This window comes from Eptatretus burgeri, chromosome 3 (genome assembly GCF_056783735.1).
Source record: "Eptatretus burgeri isolate ZD-2024b chromosome 3, Ebu_testis_v1, whole genome shotgun sequence".
Taxonomy (NCBI): Eukaryota; Metazoa; Chordata; class Myxini; order Myxiniformes; family Myxinidae; genus Eptatretus; species Eptatretus burgeri.
Window position 1 is genome coordinate 77,537,456 of NC_140963.1, and position 16,116 is coordinate 77,553,571.

Below are 16,116 nucleotides of genomic sequence, written 5' to 3' on the forward strand. Positions count from 1 at the left end.
GCCACCTGGGTTTAATTAATTAGGTGAAAGCTAATTGGTTATTATGCCTGGTGTTGGCTTAATTGTTCGGGTGGTGGGCTTGGGATCCTAGGACCATGAGTTGAAATCTCACTCACTGTTGAATTAATACCAAGTGGGGTTGACTCTGCCTGTCATCCTTCTGAGGTTGGCAAAATGAGTACCAGCTTGCTGGTCTCCTGTGTCGGAGTGGTGATCCGTTCAGAATTGTGCCCAGTAGTCAAGGAGACTGCTTACGCAGCACCAATGCTCTGCACAGAGTATGGTCCCAATGGATGGATGGAATTGGTTAGTCTCTCCATTCACAGGTGAGAGATGTGGGTGGGTATTTCTGTATCATTTATATATGCAGTGCTTATAGAAAGTCTACACCCCCTTTCAATATTTTCACCTTTTGTTGCCTTATAGCCTGGAATTAAATTGCATTAAATCACACTTTTCCCACCTTTATTTACATATCGTACTCCACAACTTCCACGTGAAAAACAAACTCTACAAATTACAGAAAATTAATTAAAAATACAAAACTTGAGTATCTTGGTGAGATAACTGTCCACCTCCCTGAGTTAATACTTGGTGGAAGCATCTTTGACAGCAATTATAGCTGTGAGTCTGTTGCGATAGGTCTCTACCAACCTTGCACACCCTAATTGGGCAATATTTGCTGCTTCTGCACAAAAATGTTCAAGCTCAGTAAAGTTGCATGGGGTGCCTTGATTGACAACAATCTTCAGTTCATGCCACAGATTTTCAATTGGATTTAGGTCAGGGCTCTGACTGGGCCACTCAAGGACATTTATATTTTTGTTCCTTAGGCACTCTAGTGAAGGTGAAAGGTGAACTTCTGTCCCAATTTCAGCTTTCTTGCAGAGGGCAGTAGGCTTTCCTCTCAGATTTTTCGGTATTTTGCTCCATCCATTTTCCCTTCTTGCCTGACAAGTGCCCCAGTCCCTGCTAATGAGAAACGTCCCAACAACATGATGCTACCACCACCATGCTTCACAGTAGGGATGGTGTTCTTTGGTTGATGTGCTGTGTTGGGTTTGCTCCAACTGTAACATTTTGCATTTCGGATAAAAAGTTCCATCTTTGTTTTGTCAGCCCCAAAAAACTTTTTGCCACAAGGCTTCAGAATCTCTGGAGTGGATTTTTGCATACCTTAAACGGGCCTCAAGGTGGTCTTTTTTGAGTAATGGCTTCCTTATTGCCACCTTACCATGCAGGCCAGACTTGTGGAGTGCTTGGGATATTGTTGTCACATGCACACAGTGACCAGTCTTTACCATAAAGGCCTGTAGCTCTTTCAAAGTTGCCATTGGCCTCTTGGTGGCCTCTCTGATCAGTCTCCTACCTGCTTCGTCACCCAGTTTGGAGGGACGTCTTGATCTCGGCAGGGTCTTGGTGTACAATACGCCTTCCACTTCTTAATGATTGTCTTGACTGTGCTCCAAGGGGTATTCAAGGCCTTTGAAATAGTTTTATACCCATCCCTTGATCTGTGCCTTTCCACAACTTTATCCTGGAGGTCTCTTGAAAGCTCTTTAGGCACAGGGTTGAGTCTTTGCTGTGACATGCACTACCCAGCAGAGAAAACCTACAGGAACAGCTGCTTTTATTCTGAAATAATCAGAATCACGACAATTTAACACAGGTGGAGACCATTTAACTTGGTGTGCGATTTTGAAGGTGATTTTTTTTACACCTGAGCTAATTTACAATTGTCATTATAAGGGGGGTGAACACTCATCCAACCAAGATATTCTAGTTTTGTCTTTTTAATTAATTTTCTGAAATTTGTAGAATTTGTTTTTAACTTGGAAGTTGTGGGTTACGATGTCATCTATACGAATAAAGGGCAATGTGTGGGTGTCAGTATGTTTGTCTCCTCCATAACTCCAAAATCATAAAACCTCGTAGTCTGAAACTTTGCATGCATACGAAGAAAACTCCAAGCAAGTGTAAGAGTGAAAATTGGGTGTTTGGATTCATTAAAACACCCCTTTTGAAGATAAATAACGACATTATTTAATTATATTCTTCCATCAGGCGATCCTCGGCCACCTCACTCTCTCGGTCTTAAGGCGTTTCCTGGATAACCTCGCTGGGGTCTGAAGCCACCATGTTTTTTGGCCTGCTCAACCTTAGCTTGACTTGCAACAGGCTGCAACTATTTCTTAATGATAAAGTTTTTTTTTTTCACTTTCCTCACTCATATTGAATGCTTGTTCATCATCATAACTACGAATCACTGGGTGCATCGCTTTTATAAGTACTATAAGTTTTCAAATTCGGAGCTTGGAGCGATTTCATGCATTATATGATATGATTTTCCACGATCTACTCTCATGGACTAAATAAAGTATATCATCGACATATTATTTCGGTTTTGAAGATCGGATATCGTCCAGACTAAATAAGTGTCGAAATATGTTGCGAAATCTGATAATTTCAAGAAATAACGAGTCTTATAACGAAGCCGATATACCTATTTACTTTAAGCAAGTAAGGCAATGTTCCCTCCTTCATACATAGCCAAGAAAATGTGAAATTTCCAAAGCATGAAAATTATCTTTTTCTACTGTTTGGAGAATTATATTGAGTGATCAAAAAATTTAGGAACGTAACAAAATTAACCAGCTTCATTGAGCTACATGATTGAATGTATTCACTACGAGACCATGCACCCTGTCCCGCAGAAGGAATGCCTACCCAAAGCGTCTGCTAGATCTGTGTCTATATTTTCGGAGGATTCACGAGGTGCTCCACAGAGCATCAAAGCAAATCTGGTTAAAAAAACAGACGTTTTGAAAAAAAGTTATAACGTTTGCGTCGACCGATGTACCACATGACACGTGCACAGACGAGCAGGCAAAATGGCAGATTTTCTGCAATGTTTATTTCACGGGCAATTGAACTTTGCGATGTCTCCAGGGTTGTCCTGCATTAAGCTGCAACTCTTTTATGGATAAAGTTATTTTATTTCATTAACTGGTGTGTGTGTGTGTGTGTGTGTGTGTGTGTGTGTGTGTGTGTGTGTGTGTGTGTGTGTGTGTGTGTGTGTGTGTGTGTGTGTGTGTGTGTGTGTGTGTGGTTCATTAAGCATAAGATATTCCATCTGCTAACTCCCCTATCTCTCTCTCTCTCTCTCTCTCTCTCTCTCTCTCTCTCTCTCTCTCTCTCTCTCTCTCTCTCTCTCTCTCTCTCTCTCTCTCTCTCTCTCTCTCTCTCTAGACCTCTCTCTCTCTCTCTCTCTCTCTCTCTCTCTCTCTCTCTCTCTCTCTCTCTCTCTCTCTCTCTCTCTCTCTCTCTCTCTCTCTCTCTCTCTCTCTCTCTCTCTCTCTCTCTCTCTCTCTCTCTCTCTCTCTCTCTCTCTCTCTCTCTCTCTCTCTCTCTTTTCCCCATCCTTGCTCTACCCCCTCCCAATACAGTGCAGTACCCTGCTCCTACATCTCCTTTCTCTCTCTCCCTCTCTCTCACTCTCTCTGTCTGTCTGTCTCTGTCTCTGGACTTGTCTGCATGGTGTTTGTCTCTGGAAGTGTCTGGGTGGTGTTTGGCTCCAGGCAGTATTTGTCTCCAGATGCGTTCGGGCGGTGTTTGTCTCTGGCCAGCTTGGCTGCGGACGCGCCCGTGCAGTATTTATGTCTGGACGGGAGTTTGTCTCCGGATTTGTCTGGACAGGAGGTTGTCTTCAGACCGTGTTTATAGTATTACAGGTAGAAAATGGATTTCAAACATTATTTTGTTTCAATCTTTATGTTGTTATATGCAGAATCATTTTGATGAAACAGTATGAATTGTAATTAATGCTCCACGGCACATCTGCCTTCCCATCTCCTCACCTCACACTGTCTTCCCTTCCCCCACCCCTCCTCACTCCCCCTCCCCTCACTCCTCACTCCCCCTCCCTCCTCTCTCCTTTCCCCTCCACTTCTTCACTCTCCCCGCTATGTCTCCCTCACTCCTCTCTTCACCCCCCCCCCCTTAGTATTACCGTCAGCGAAGTGATGGGTGGTATTTCTTAATGTGTAAATAAAGGTGGAAAAAGTCTGATTGAATGCAATTTAATTGCAGGCTTTAAGGCAAGAAAAGGTGAAAATTTTAAAAGGGGGTGTTTATTGTTATTATTATTACTAGTAGGTGCCCGTAAAAAAAATAAATAAATAAATAAATAAACCACACAGGCCGTTTCTTCGCTCACGTGCCTGAACGTGCGTGGCCCGGAAGTTCGATATTATTCGCAGTTACGATTATTCACAATTTATTTTTAATACCCAATTATTCAATTAGGGCCTATGTATTTTACCTTTTTGCAATGTCGTGGTAAGGAAAAACAAAAAGAGAAGAGAGAGAAAAAATTTACTTCCTGGTTCAGAGCATACCAGCACTCTGATATTCCCGAAATTTATACACCGTCTAATATGAAAACGATCATAACTTGGGCCATTGTGTTTATCTATAAATGCGCATAAGAAATCGAGAAATTATTTGAATACACGAAGTCATCACTCTCCGGAAGCCCGTACGTTGTAACCCGTAATGGGGAACGTGGCTGAGCTTCCCTTCACCATCGGCCATGCCCACGCAACAACGTGTCTTCCCATTGGTTGGTAAATAAATGGCCATAACTTTGGAAGCACTTGTCCGATTAATATCAAACCTTGAAAAGGCACATCCTCAGGTCCCCAGCAATATACCTGGCAAGTTTCAATTAGATCGGACCAGAGGTTGTCGAGAAACAGCGGACACACACACACACACACACACACACACACACACACACACACACACACACACACACACACACACACACACACACACACACACACACACATTGCTGGAATTATAGATAGATTATTTAAACCATCCACTTATGTGGTGACATGATGAAAGGGGTGTAGACTTTGTATAGGCACTGTATAAACATACATTGAGTGCTCAGCGATGTTATCTGCACCCACTGCTTGCGTTAATGTTGTGGTGTTCTCTGTGCAGTGATTGGCAGAAGGTATGTCAAAGATTTGATGACATGAAAGTGTTGTGGACACAGCGTGATGTGACTTGAAATGAAATTTCCCTATGCAGTGTGGTGCTGGTACCGAGTGGATGACTGAACGATAAATAAAGTATGGGGAATGAAGAAGAGGGTTCCTCTGGAGGGACATTAATTATTCTGTTCCTGGAATTGGAAAGCCTTGTTGACAACCTCTTGATTTGGTTTAAAATACAGAGAACTGAGGTGTCATTTAAAGCGTATGATTCAACACTCTCTTCTCCCGCTGTTGTCTTCATCCAGTAGACTTAATGATCCTCTCAAACCTGGGAACACTGTTCTCAGGAAAGTTAATATGGATAAGGACATAGAATGTAACTTGGACATAGAAACAGACCAATTCGTTCATTATGTCTGCATCAGTATCCTGACTGATTGACTGACACAAAGGAGTGTGAAATAAACCTTGCTAAGGTGTTGAAATGTAATACAAATGGAGATGGATACTTTGAACTCTGGGAAGGCCTCATTGCACCTCCACATTCAACTTGAGAGATATTAATAACAAACAAAATACTGACTTAACATCATTAAGAATTCTGGAGTGAAAATTGGGCCCAGTCTTTCCTGGAACTTGGTCCAAACATAATACTGACATGCAGTTGAGGCAGAGGATGGGTAGAATCCCAACGATGTAAATGTGCCACCTGGTAGAAGCGCCGCCTAGTATAATCGCCACCTGGTAGAAGCGCCACCTGGAAGAAGCCGGTTTACAAGTCATAATAAAATACGCCACATACACCATAAAGGTATGGGAATTAACCTGTCAATAGGGAAGGCATATTTGCTCGTACATATAATTGTTTTTAGTCTATTTTATGGTATTTTAGTGAATGTCATGACTTGGTTAAAGAGTTGCACATCACTTGCTCCACATCATGGAACAACTTGCTTTTTTTGTGCAACTACAAACTCTCGTTCCCTGCAGGAGCACTTTGGGGTGGGGGGATATTGTAGGAGGTGGGGCAAATATATTTTTTGGCATGCCTAGTAATCCCTCTGTCGCCAGTAGGGATCAGTAATGTACTTGCACTTGTCAGATTTCACTGATGAAATCAGTCCCCCCCCCTTCTCTGGCAATTTTTTTTTTTTTTTTTTTTTTTTTTTTTTTTCTTGCCCATGACCTGACCCTGGGCACCCCCAGCACATTTGCAAAATTTGGTGGACATTGGCCCAGTTGTGTTTTTCTGCCTCCGCTGACAAAGTCCTGCCTCCCATCTTTCTCGGCTTCACGCTGTGGAAACCAAGGCATTTTGGATCATTGGCATCTCCCATGATGAGGCTGAGTCTTTGGGCCTCTCACTCTCTCACCGCAGGCAGGTCGGTGGTCCTTCTAACTTCTACCGTCTCCTCTCCGGTGTCGCCCCCCCCCCCCGCTCTGTCTGCGATTTATCCCCACCATATTTCTGCAAGGCGCTCAAGGTCTGCCAACAACCCCCTTCTGGTAAATCTACCAAAATCAAGAATCACTGCTCAACTTCAGTCTTTCATTCCGCATTTTTCCCACCTTTGGAATAAATTCTCTCACTCTGTTCAATCCCATTCTTCCCTCAAGGCATTCAAAACAGCTGTTCACCACCACCTCTTATCATCCCCCATTCAAATCCTCAATCTTTTATACCCCCGTTAATCCACCCCAAACCCACCTCCTTCAAATTCCCTGCTTTCCTTCCTGAAAGTCCCTGTAATGTCCATCTTGTTTTCCCCGTGTTCCCCGTCCCATCCCTCTCCCTTCCACAGATCTCCTCATGTCTCTGTTCCCCACTGTTTTGTCCTTCCCACTCCCGCACCTCGTCTCATGCCCTTGTTGTTCGTTGTGTGTTAGCTCTCGTATGAGCCTCGACAAGGTACACAAAAAAAAGAAAAAAAAAGGTCGCCAGCGGCAAAAATGTTTTTGGGTTGTCCATATGTACGTTTTAGGTTGTGCGCACACACGCACACACGCGCACACACGCACACACGCACACACGCACACACGCACACACACGCACACACGCACACACGCACACACGCACACACACACACACACACACACACACACGCTTGCCTTATTCAATGTAGTCAGATTAACCTCAAAGATAGGGTTGGTAGGAAAGCTTTTAAATGGCATATTCGCTCTTTGAACAGTATAGTTTGGGTTACATTCCCAACCCAACGATAAACTGTCATCCTGGTATTTTGCAGCACAAGCACCACGGTCCATCAGATTGAAGTTAAGCCAGGTATCCCGTCTGCTGGCATTAGCTGGTGAACGTTAAAGATGCCAAGGTGTCTTTCGGCGAAGATTAGGTGATTTTTGAGTGACACCCTGAACAAATTAAAATTTTCTGCCCCAACATACAGTGAGCATTGCATTAGTAGCCAAGCCACATTCCCCTAGAAATGATGCAAACTCCCAGCCATGTGCTGCACACACTTGCGATCTCACCTGACATAGATGGGTCCTTATTATAATCTCATTTTGTTTGTTATCATTGTTTACATCACCCTGCCGTGATGGCTGCAGATCGCCACCTGCTGTTAAGTCCACAGCCTGCTGGTAACCTGGTAATGTCACAGCCGATGCATGTGTCTGCTGTCCTTACCAATGCAAGCCACCTGTCTCCCTAATGCTCAGAAACCTTTGGAAAGTCACAGCCTCAGTCAGCCTAACACATTGTGTCATGGGACATGGACCTTTTTGGTTTTAAGTAATTCTAATTCCCAAGGCAGGTAGGTACTCATACGCACAGCATATGCAAACTGTCCTCCCCCACCCCACACTTTAACCAACCAATGATTTCCCAAAACTCAAGCCCCCACATATCAGCATTATACCTTCTCTTGTGGGTCTCCTTCATCTCCATTGCAATGTCCTCTCAGACTGAAATAATGATATGCTCCTTCCACCTGCCAACATTTATTATGCCTTGGCTCACTCAGCTGAGCTCATAACAAACAGTGCTTTCAATGTGCAGAGAACGAATTGAGGGTGTTAGAGGAAGGATCGGGGTCATGGACTCGTGTTTACATGATGGTGTATGAGGGAGGGATGGACAGATAGAGACAGACAGACAAAGACACAGAGGTAGACAGACAGACAGGCAGACAAAGACATATAGACAGAGATATCTTAAGAATTCCCATACAAAGAGTAAACACTTTGACACAGTTCTAAGACAAAAAAATTAAAAACATAGACTCTCACGACACACCGACCACACCAATGTCCAATATGATACGATCAATCCAATTAACTGACCTAATAACGGAATGACCATCTGAATAATCTCTGAGCCCTGTTCATGGACGAGGTTTTGACTCTGTAAACCCAAAACCTCTCTGAACAGTGGGTCCACAACCTCCGTTTTGTCCAAGGATCACTCAGATGTAAAGATGTAGAGAGGGAGAGAGAGAAAAAAGGTGTGGGAGGGCCAAAGTGGTGCAGAGAGGATGGGTTGGACGAACAGGAACACATATTGGGGGAGGGGAGGGAGAGTCAAGGGGTGGTTTTGCACTAGCCTGGAAGCTACAGTATCTGGCAGGAGGCACACTCTTCTTGTTGTGCCATTAGCTTTTGATCCACGGTGACCATCTTCTCCCTGCTTTGTGGCCGCTATGCATTCCCAGCTCCTTGCATCAGCGTGAGTCTTGAAGCCATGAGGTTATGTCTGGGTGTGTGGGAGGGGGAGTGTGGTGGGAATCTCTACTGCCAGAGGCAGAGGCGAGATGAACGGGCCCCTGGAGGTTTCACGGGGTGAGAGCCATGCTTAGTGATGGTTCGCCAGGCGTTTTTGATGCTGTGCTCTCTCGCTTGCTAAAAATGCTGATTTGCAAGCTTCCCACTATGGATTGTTGTTTTTTTTTATAAGTTAAGGAGATCTCAGTGGTCCATGGTAATGCCCTGTGAATATCTCACCCCTCCCCCAATCTCTCTCTCTCTCTCTCTCTCTCTCTCTCTCTCTCTCTCTCTCTCTCTCTCTCTCTCTCTCTCTCTCTCTCTCTCTCTCTCTCTCTCTCTCTCTCTCTCTCTCTCTCTCTCTCTCTCTCTCTCTCTCTCTCTCTCTCTCTCTCTCTCTCTCTCTCTCTCTCTCTCTCTCTCTCTCTCTCTCTCTCTCTCTCTCTCTCTCTCTCTCTCTCTCTCTCTCTCTCTCTCTCTCTCTCTCTCTCTCTCTCTCTCTCTCTCTCTCTCTCTCTCTCTCTCTCTCTCTCTCTCTCTCTCTCTCTCTCTCTCTCTCTCTCTCTCTCTCTCTCTCTCTCTCTCTCTCTCTCTCTCTCTCTCTCTCTCTCTCTCACTCTTTCTCCCACTTTCTCTCTCCCTTTCCCCCTCTCTCTCTCTCTCTCTCATCCCTCACTCCCCTTCTCTCTCCCTCCATCTCTCGTCTCTGTCCCTCTCTCCCCCTCTCTCCCCGTCTCTCGTCTCTCTCCCTATCCCCCTCCATATCTATCTCTCTCCCTCTCTCTCTTTCTTCTTTTTTTCCCCTATATCCATTATTCAAAAGCACAGCCAACCATCAATTGATCAAAGTCGACTCCCCAATTTTGTGCACAACCCTCTCCTTGTTTAGTTGGTATCAGTGGCTTGTTTATACAGACCTTCTATGGTTTTGTTGCTTTTATTTACCGTTTTACTTGTAATCTCATTGAATGTTCTCGTTGGATTGTGCATGAGATTGGAGACCCAGGAGCTCTGGGTTGGAGTTTACCAGGGTCTTTTTACCACTTTCTTTGGGGTCAATAAAATAAACCTAAAGGAGGGTTTTAATAGCAATTCACGACGAGATGGTGTGCATGGTATTGTGGCTACGTATGTGTTGTGCAGGACTTACATTTTTTTTTTACTGTGTTGATACCGATTCAGTTGCTCAGTTATGTAGCAAATATATAATTGATTCTAAAGTATTGTACTTTATCCTCTACTTACGGCGTACATTTAATAGCTCCTGTGCCCATTATCGTATTGTTACGGAACCGGGGTTCGGGATTCACCACGAGGGGGACTTCTTGGACTCTTCCCGACCTCCAGCCCTGCAGGCCGCCGAGCTGCAGATAAATCCGTGGCCCGTCAGGCTGTCAAACAACCGATACCGGTTGATAGTGCCAAACCTGGCAAGGTCCTCGCTCATTTACAAACATGTTACCTTTCCGGTGGTTTGGCGATACCAATTGAGGTACATACCCTCAGTGCACACCCGTCTACTTATTACTTTTTTACCGATTGGAACCGTGAGTTCGCTCTGGCTAATTGCAGAGCCAATCAATGGGGCAGAACTTCCCATCCACCTCGTCTTTCATGCTAAATTGAGCCAATAAAGAGAATCAGATGAAACGGCAGGATGGAGACAAATCGCTTACCCAAAATAAGCAAAAATGTATTTACAAGCACAATCATCAGTCATTTAAAGGCACATATTCACAGGAACAGCAAACAATCAAGAAAAGGCACAAAAGAACAGATCCTAACCCTTTGCGCTTATTTCCCTTCTACAATTTTACCATAATCAGCTACACACAGGACATGGCCGTTGAAGAAAGGTTTAGATGCGAGTGAGACAATGTGGGAGATGTATGCTTTGAGGAAAACATGAGGTGCGTATGAAAAGCCTCACACAGAAGGGTCAAGAGGCAAGTCACCAACAGCTCTTTATAATTGAGATGTTCTTCTTGAGTCTAGCTTGATGAATTAGGAACTATTAGAGGGACAGCAAGCGAAAGAAGTGTATGCCAGTGTGGAGCTATCTCCCCATGCTGGAGATCTCCCGGCTGATTTACTCTTGCACCTCTGCCTCGTGCTCGATCAGCCATTGCACTGTTTCCCCACAACCACAGGCAGCGTGACTCCACCTGCAGGCCGACCTGCCTGTGAAATTCGCACATGTCACCCTTGGACCTCTGGGGCTGCTACCAAGCTTACCTGCTCTCCAATCCAAAATCTGCGGGGAGTTCTCGCCGGTTTCCTTCCCGATGCCCTCACTGGCAATTGGCGCTCGGGGTCCCTTCCCTGGGTACCTGGGCCCATCAAAATTTGGCTGGCATCTATGGGCTCTCTGCGCCCAGGGTGCTCTTCTTAACAATACCGACCTTCTCCGTGCCACACTCCCAGCCATCAAAAACACCATTGCAACTTTGCAATTAAAAAGACTCCCTCCACACAGCTCCAACCACAGAACAACATCCTGTACCAAAACATCTGAACCTCCTCTAGTCTAACACCAATGCAGGCAAGGGTTCCTCTCCACAGAGGGGTGTACACTGCTACACCAAGCACCCTCCTTGTACCATTCACTCGAGCTTTTTCTCTTCAAAAATTTTCCACACACCTCATTGCTCTCTTAACAAACATTCCTCCATTCATTACTCAATTCTGGACAACGAGGAAGAAAAAGAAAGGTGCTAAGCTACTGTCTTCGAATTGCAAAAGTAATTAAAATCCCATTTCGTAAATTTCAATCACATCACTAACCCCTCAAATCCGATAATTGTCCAGTTCCTGTCATCCGCCTACTCAGTTTCTCGGATGCCCTATACATTAATTGTTCACTCTGGGTCACATGGCTCCCCCACAGACGCAGGCTCCGGCCTTCATTCCATTGCACGAGTGCTGGGGAACCTGACACTGCAATGCATGCCGCAGCCTGACACACCACTCATGCCATGACCTCCCGTAGTGTTCTCACGGGACTTACAAGGAGCACAAATTGCACCACTAGACCGCTGTGTGTGACCGCTGTTTCTCGACAACCTCTCGTCCGATCTAATTGAAACTTGCCAGGTATATTGCTGGGGACCTGAGGATGTGCCTTTTCAAGGTTTGATATTAATCGGACAAGTGCTTCCCAAGTTATGGCCATTTATTTACCAACCAATGGGAAGACACGTTGTTGCGTGGGCGTGGCCGATGGGGAAGAGAAGCTCAGCCACGTTCCCCATTACGGATTACAACGTACGGGCTTCCGGAGAGTGATGACTTCGTATATTCAAATAATTTCTCGATTTCTTATGCGCATTTATAGATAAAGACAATGGCCCTAGAGCTCCCACCCGCAGACACGGTGGTCACGTCCATGCCGCCGGCTGTGTTCTTCGCACAGTCCCCATACTGTTTTCTTAGCACTGCCCCCATACTGTGTTCTTAGCACCCCCCCCCCCCCGTGAAAAAAATCCTGTGCAGAGTGCATCACACTGTGTTTCTGCATGGCCATTTCTCCTGCATGCCTGACAGCCTGACGCACACACAACCCCGGGCCCCCACGTGTCCCCCTAACCTGCATGCAGTCTGCGGTGTCCCCACTAACCCGCCAATTAGTGTGGGGACATCGCGAGAATTTGCCTAATTCCAAGTTCCTTTCCTTCAAGGCTCTTTTGGGATCTCCCATTACCCAAATATTGCTTTGCTGTTCTGTTCCTCTTTATTGGGCTTCCCGGCGATGAAATGCACCCAAACAGCTGCGTTTCGCTTTCAACTGCCGGGTTGGGTATAACGCGTTGGGAGTATTATTCATAATCACATTATCTATCTATGCAAAGGGTGGCCGGCCTGTAAAGCCTGGTGTTGGCTTAACGCTTAAGGTGGCTGGCTGAAGATCTTTGGGTGTTGAGTTTGAGCCCCCTGGACAGTTGAATTAACACTAGGTGGGGTTGACTCAGCTTGTCATCCTTCCGCAGTCAGTAAAATTAGTACCAGAGTACTGGTAATAGAGGGCACTGCATCAGCAGCACAGCCACGCTCCCAGAAAATGATGCAACCAGCAGCCACAGGCTGCACACGATAGCTTGTTGGCTAGTGGCCTGCACGCATGCTCTCACGTGCAGTGCCTTCTGCACCCATCTGGTCGGCTCGAACCGGACCCAAACCAAAAACCCTCTGGTGAAGCCGTTTTCATTCAAGTTCTACACCGTTAGTCACTAATGGCTTCCCCATACACATTCCTTCAACCTCCTTGCAATGCATACTGACCACGTCCATGCACACTGGTGCTACCCATTCACTCGCTCTCTTGCAAGTGTACTCACTCATGCCGGCATGCATGGAACACGTGGCTTCGATCTTCCACACCGGTGACTCAGCGTGCACTGAAGCACGTGCCTCACCAATTGGTGGTTCGATCTCCGCTGCACACGTTCATGCCATGAACATGAGTTCGGACAGCAATTCGTCCTCACCTGTGCACTCACCCCCCACCCCCCCCAACACCCATGCCAGGCAGCATGCACCAAGCAACTTCAACAACACGGCACATCTGCTCACTGCTTGCCAAAGCATTGCAACTAACGAGACGGCGGCACCATCTCCACCACCCAGATCTTTGACGTCAACCCGGATGCGAGTTCAGCCGACATGCCTGCAGGACTTGCACACTGCACACGTGCAATAACACCCGCAGGTATGCATACACCCGTGTGGTAAGTCTCCTCATAATCCTACACTCCCCATTCACACCGTTAGGGTGTTTGTTGACGTACCTGTTCTCGACAAATGCTGGCTCCATCTCATGATCTGGAAATGTGCATACCTGTGGGGTCATGCACACCCTGCAATGAACCCATCACCACATGTGCCCCAATCTCCTCTCTTCGGCACTCTTTATTTCTTCCGTTCCCACCTCTATTTTAAATAATTATTGTGATTCCGCTCTCTAAATAAACTATCTACCTCGCGTTCCAGTTCTGGTTTTCCTACCTCCTGTGGCTCCGTTTTTCTCTTCACCCGTAATGGCGCTGTTCTTGGTGCCCCCTCGACTTTAACACTGGTCTCACTGGTCACCATCATGGACTACACATCCCGCATACATGCCGCATTTCTTCTCCCCACGGCCAGCTCCTTTGTTCCCTTGTCACTGCCTTAGTCTGCCAGCATAGTCTCTGCCCGTCCGGCATTGCACATCACCTTTGTGTCCTGGGCGTCCATTTTCTCATGCCAGCCTGTCCTGTCACCTTTTCCTCCCATCCTGCCCTCATGGCAACCAGATACCTGTCTACTTGATCACTCTTTATTTGGCTGAACATTTGGGCATACATGGTTATCAGCCGGTCAATGTTGAACTGTGCTGATGATGGTGACCTGCTGCCCTGTGCCATTGGCACCCAATTTTCCAGGGGGTAGGTATGGGGGTAGTGGTGGGGGTCCTCAACCACTTTGGGAACCTCTAGTACGTCCCCGACTAGTCCCTCTCTCACAATGTTACTTTCATTCACAGCTTCCTGGCCCATGGGCTCCAACATATCCTCCTCCAAGCCTAACTGGTCCTGCTTGCTTTGGCTCGACATAGCTGTATAATTTTAGAATAAAATTTCACCCTCACGATGCTTTGTTACTATTTTGGGGTGCCACTGATAGCTCCCCAGGTATGATCTCACTCCTGACGTAAAATATTACATTTGATGTCAGAGGGAGTCGCATCCGCACTCCAGACACCAATTGTTATGGAACCCAGGGTTTCGGGTTCACAAAGAGAAGGACTTCTCAGATTCTTCCCAACCTCCAGCCCTGCAGGCCACCACGCTGTGGATAAGTCCACAGCCCATCAGGTTGTCAAGCAACTCACGATACCGGTTGATACTGCCAAACCTGGCAGGGTCCTTGCTCTTTTACAAGTGCATTACCTTTCCGGTGGTTTGGCAATGCCAATTGAAGTACGTACCCCCAGTGCAACGGATCTTTTTATTATGTATGGCCGAGCGGAACTGTAAATATGCATTGGCTAATGGTGGAGGCAATCAATGGGGCAGAACTTCTCGTCTATGTAGTCTTATGCACTAAATCAAACCAAAAAGCGAATGAGCCAAAACAGGCTTGATGGAGACGAACCGTTTACTCAAATAAGCAAACACATATTCACAAGAACAACATAATCAGTCATGAAAGTCACATATTCACAGGCAAACAATCGAAAAAGCACAAAAAAGAACAGATTCTAATCCTTTGTGCTAATTCCCCTTCTTCAACCTTACCTTAACCCACTACACATGGTGCTAGCAGAATCATACCACGGAAACGTAAATATGAAGAAAAGATGATAGAAGAAGAGCAAGGCATTGTTTCAGCCTTTGACTCACCATGGCACACATCGATGGGCGTGGGCCAATCCTGAAATGGGAAACAAATGAGGAAAAAGGCGGGTAAGGAAAGCAGAAGGGTATAGATGCAAGTGAGACAATGTGGGCGATGTATGCCGAGAGGAAAACATGAGGTGTGTATGTAAAGCCTCACCTGAAAGGATTAAGAGGAAAGTTACTGATAGCTCTTTATAATTGTGATGCTCTTCGTGAGTCTAGCTGAAAAAGAATGAGCAATTATTCGAGAGATATCAGGCGAAAGAAGTGTATGTCAGTTTGGAGCTATTTCCCTATGCTAGAGACCTCCCGACTCGTTCACTCTCACTGCTCTGCCTCGTGCTCGATCAGCGCTGCTCCCTTCTCCCAGCGCTGTCTGGCGCAGTTTATCCTGGTTTCAGCGCAACTGGTCCTGGCTTCGGCCTTCCTTCAGACTTCAACAGTCATCTCTCCTTCCTCAGCATGAACAAGCAGGCAGGTTGTCTAGGGTCCCCAGCGCTTTTCAGCAGCCACGATCTGTCTGTCATTCCGCTTTTTAAGCAGCTTGACAGGAGCAGAATCTTGGGCAATCAGAGTTCTTGGGAGATGGAGTTCCCGGGAGCAAAGGTCGTGGCTTTCCCTTTGACATGAAACTGCACGTTCTCATTGGTGTGCTCGCCAGCCAATGCCTCCTTTCGCTGTCAATCATCCCCGAGATGGAGTCCTCCCCTGAGTCGAGTCTGTTTTATTAACGGTTTTTCCCGCCAGGCACGTTTGAAAAGGCAAGAATGTTATCTCCTTTGTCGTCTGAATAGTGGTTGTCTGCAGTGCTGTGTTTCAGAATGTGGTTGTGTGTGATGCTGTACGAGAGGGTTAACGAGGGAACTCTCCGTCTCATAAATGTTCGTTCACCCGGGTTTTAGTTGGAAAATAGTTGGTTTTATAACCATCACAATATTAATCCAATTTTAAAACATTTTGCAGAACGAGAGAATTCACAATGAAATCAAGAATGACGTAAAATCTGTGAATAGTTT

General features: G+C 45.9%; 1 protein-coding gene across 6 annotated transcripts in view; it reads left to right on the top strand.

Moving 5' to 3' along the window:
- LOC147030239 (uncharacterized) overlaps positions 1–16,116 on the top strand; it is a 150,325-nt gene that overhangs the window by 57,900 nt on the left and 76,309 nt on the right. The window contains exon 1 of one of the 6 annotated variants that reach the window (XM_085874097.1): positions 8,437–8,691. The exons of 3 other annotated variants lie outside the window; for them this stretch is intronic. The gene's annotated coding sequence lies outside the window, so the exon portion shown is untranslated. Of the gene's footprint in view, positions 1–8,436; positions 8,692–16,116 lie in introns of those variants that run through there. 2 more of the 6 variants (XM_085874095.1, XR_015056272.1) reach the window with 2 other exon arrangements.